The sequence below is a fragment of the Anopheles darlingi genome, chromosome 3 (assembly GCF_943734745.1).
Source record: "Anopheles darlingi chromosome 3, idAnoDarlMG_H_01, whole genome shotgun sequence".
Lineage (NCBI taxonomy): Eukaryota > Metazoa > Arthropoda > Insecta > Diptera > Culicidae > Anopheles > Anopheles darlingi.
In genome coordinates this window covers 25986686-25990938 of record NC_064875.1, presented here as the reverse complement: position 1 = coordinate 25990938, position 4253 = coordinate 25986686, and positions in this window count along the sequence as shown.

Here is a 4253-nt window from a genome sequence, read left to right as displayed (position 1 = left end):
ACGAGAACAGATTACTCTTCTCTCGACGAGAGAATCGAACCATTGCTCTCATGATCATTAGCAGATGACCCAACCAACTGCACTATACTGAGATTCGATTCTCATTGTATCGCTTTAACATTGACTTAAAGATGATAGCCGCTCGCTGCTGTAATGACTTCGGTCTCCACGACACCGATACCAGGGCAGGTTGCCGTCGGCCAGAGAGTCAATCTATAATAAGGGCCTGGTTCGCTGCATATCATAAGCAATCTAGGAACTGCCCCACGCTATTCAAATGCTAAAAATGCACAAAACACACAAACCAACGGCACCTGCCCTGCTTCTGCTGCTGCTGCTTCGTCGCCTAAAGGCCACATTTACATAAAACCAAATTCTCCTTTTGGAAGCTAGAGCACGCGGACGAGATGACTTCCCACACGCGGGGTCTCTCTGCTTTGGTCGCGACCGCGCCGCATCGTTACATAACACTTCTCGAGCTCTCGTTGGCTGTGGCTTTTCCACGCTTTTCCACCAGATCAACGAAACGGAGGGACGGGGGACCTGTCAGTCAGCATGTGCGCTACATCGTGCACAACACATACAATACACATACACGTATCCGCGGGCGCATTGACCACACGGAGTCAAACCGAGCAGCTAACCAGCAGCAGCAGCAGCAGCAGCAGTTCCAAAGCTCTCGCGCTTCAACCTCTCCAGAGTCAAAGCCAAAAAGCTTGCATAGCACCCAGCTCTCCCCCTCACCCCATTTCCCGGCAGCATAATTTATTCTTCGTTAACAATAATCAAATAAAGAAAAGCGTCGGAAGAGGGAGGGAAGGGGAACGGAAGAAATCGCTCGCTCCATTCTACCGCTACTACTCTCCCCTCCTCGTCGGCTAGCGCTTTGGCCAACCGGAAACTTATCTGCCTTTGTCGATCTTTCGGTCTATTTTCCAACCCGGTCTCCGAAAACCGAATGGAACCAACTCCAAACTCTCTCCTCCCGCCTCCTTCTACCACCGCAAAAAAGCCACCCGAAAACCACAAGCATAATAAATACTTCTCCATGGCCCAAGACGCATTCAGCCAAGAGGCGCGCTTTCGTTCGGCATCGGAATCATTTTACCATAGAATATTAAAAACACATTAAAACAGTATGTCTCTCCACCCTTCGGTACCGTACCACCGCCCGTTCGGCCGACAAACTTGGCGGGGAGCTCCCCCATAAAGGCAGACGACGCATACAAAAGCAGCGCCCTTTTGCCTTCTTTCTCTGTTTGGGAAACCATTTCCAATTGGGGAGAGATCGCAGGAGGCTGCGGTAAGGGTGACGTGCGAGACGTGCGCACAGCCGACTACGACGACGACGACGACGACGAACTGTTTGGCCCTTTTCATTTTTCTCACCATAAATTATGGGCGGTAGAAAGCGGAAAATATTTTGATTACATTACCGAAACCCACTCACCACCAAAGCACCAGCAACCAGCCCTTTGCAGAAGAAGAGTGTCACCGAGGAGAGAGAGATAGTACACAGATTGGAGCACATTACACATTACACATCTGAGCCGAGACGATGGTGACATACGAGAATATTGTCGTTCCACAGGCGAAGGAAAGCCGCTCAATTTGGTTACGGTTCAACCGACCGGAAATGCTGCCACCACCATCGGCCCTCGGCACAAATCGGTTCCAAGCTTACGGCGTTAATTTGTAGCAGACTCTCTTCCCTCGCGATATCCACGACACTCGACTGCTCGAACCAAGTTACCCGGGCCGGAGTTATAAATTAAATTTGGAATATGCAATTTTTCATTCCGCGGGCAATCGGAGGAATTTCGCCTACGTAGAGTGGTGGTGGTGGTGGTTGCGGGCAGGAAGCAGAGCTTTTCAATAGCGAGCGCGCGAGACAGGCACTGATAACAACCCAGGCCCTGGCTGGCTGGCAGGAGTTGGGAAAAATTAAAATATTCTCCTCGGAAGCGGCCATTGTGTACACTAATAATAGTTCGCGTGGTTCGCGCATTTCCTTCGAGGCTCCAAAAGCTTTTCGTGCTTGAACTTCGGATGCCAGCATAGAACACGCACACAGTGGCTCTAGGAGCTAGGCATCAGGTCTGCAGAATACTGGAGATATTCTGCAGAACACCAGAAGAAGCGGACGAAAGCGTAGGATCGATGAAAATCATTTAACTTTTTAATGAATAAATTTTACCACCTTCTCTATCTCTCCACGCCATGCGCTCTCTCTCTCTCTCTCACACTCTACTAGACTTTTTCCCGTAAATAAGTTGCTCCCGGAAGCACTCGAGCTCGCAAAGCAAAGCAAGCGAGGCTCGAGATAACGCACATCACGCGAGGAGGATGGAGGTCGCATCCTGGAATAGAATAGACAAACGTCGACGTGACTGAGCAGAAAAAAGTGTTGCTGCCTCCTCGGTACAGGCCAGGGCCTGGGCACCTTTCCAAGCTCCGGACTACTGTATGAAGTTCCAGAACTTTGTCCTCACGACTAAGACCGTGAGCCTGCGAGAGCCTCTCAGTGGTGATAATGAACGAACTTCACGTTTTTTTCTTCGCCGAATTAAGACACTCTCCCTCTAGTGACGCCCAACACGAATGTGTTTGAATTGTAAATGAAAACACCTACACCGCATCTCCTTGCTCTGTACATTTCGCTGATTTGACGCAAAAATAGGTTTTTATCTATTCATTAGGGAGTCGCTGCACGAAGTTCCGCAATCCGGGCGAGCGAGTGGGAGCCACATCACAGAGGCGCGACCGGACGGAAGAATAATTTTTCGTCATATTTCAGAGCTGATTAGTGTTCGTGGTGGTGTCGATGTGGCTGCCGAATTCGGTCTAGTATGCGGACTAGGTAGCGGCAACTTCCGTCCAAACCGGGTCGAGGTGTCTGCATTATTTATGGAGTATCTTTGCTCTCTGCTTTCACTCGCGTTCGCGTCACCGTTTTGTGCAGGAGATGATGATTTAGTTTTGATGCTCCTTGGGGCCTATGTTTTTGCTTTGTTGTTCTCCCTGCGAGCGAACGGGAGTAATTCGATTGAGACACTTCCACCGTGACATCACCACAGGCGCTACGCACAGACGAGTAATGCGTAACAGCTAGAACACAGTGTCACAACCACCAACCAGCACACAGCTGGTTAGCCTTGATGATGTGATAAACAGACAAATCATTTGCAATCGAGCATGGCACGCGCCGGGGGAACCACCAGAAGCAGAAGATGTCATGTCGCAAACAGGTCGGTCCAATGTCCCGTCCCCCCCCAAGGAGCACTTTGCTTGCTGACGAACCCGAAATAAGCTGCATCGAAAATTTAAATTTCGTGAATATCTTTGCATAAGTACCGCAGATCTCTTGTGTCAGGGGGCTAGGGGCCAGGGGCAGTTCACAGCTTAGTAGCTTAGTCGCTTGTCGGTACTAAAGTGCCGCGAGGTGTGGCGGTGGCGATGATGTTGAGCAAATTTGATAGCTCGCTGTCAGTGGCTGGAGTTGCCCGCGCCACCCGAAATTTCTTTCACTTTCAGGTCACCGAACACAGGGCACACACAGGGGGTCTATTGCTGCTGACTTCCTTGCTTGCTTGCTTGCGCTGCACTTGACTCATGTGCGGCTTAGTGCCACTCGATTGGCTCGATTGTAATGTGTGTCTAATCGCTTATCTTGCAGCTGGCGTCCGTCAGACACGGTGGATGTTAGTCATGTGCACAATTCGTCAACCGTACCCTCACCGGGAACGAACGATCAGTTACGGTACATTACTTCGTGATAAGATCTTGCCAATGTGTCACAGCCGAGGGTGTGCCGAGAGAACGGCTATTCTTGATGAATAATGTACTACCGCCGTGCGGAACACTTGGCAAACAGATGGTGTTGTTCGCGTGAAATGTGATTACATCATCATCATCGCCATCGTCGTCGTCGTTGTCGTCACCACCGCTTCCACCAGGTGCGCCCTCGACGACGACGACGACGACGACGTTGAAAGATAACGATCATCGTCGGCGACCTCATTCGTCTCCTTTGCCCATCGCTGCATTGGCAACTGGTACCGCCATTTAACACCTTCGATTCCACACAATTGAACAATGTCGCGGCTGTACGCTGTTTACGGTTAAGTGTTTCTGTGGAGGAGGAAATGGAATTTGCCGATTTGCTGATTTGTTGGTAGCCACGGCAGGCAGGTGAGGATTTGAATTTATTGCCCAGCAAAGGCGTTTCAAGAAGTCCTGTTGAAAGTTATTTG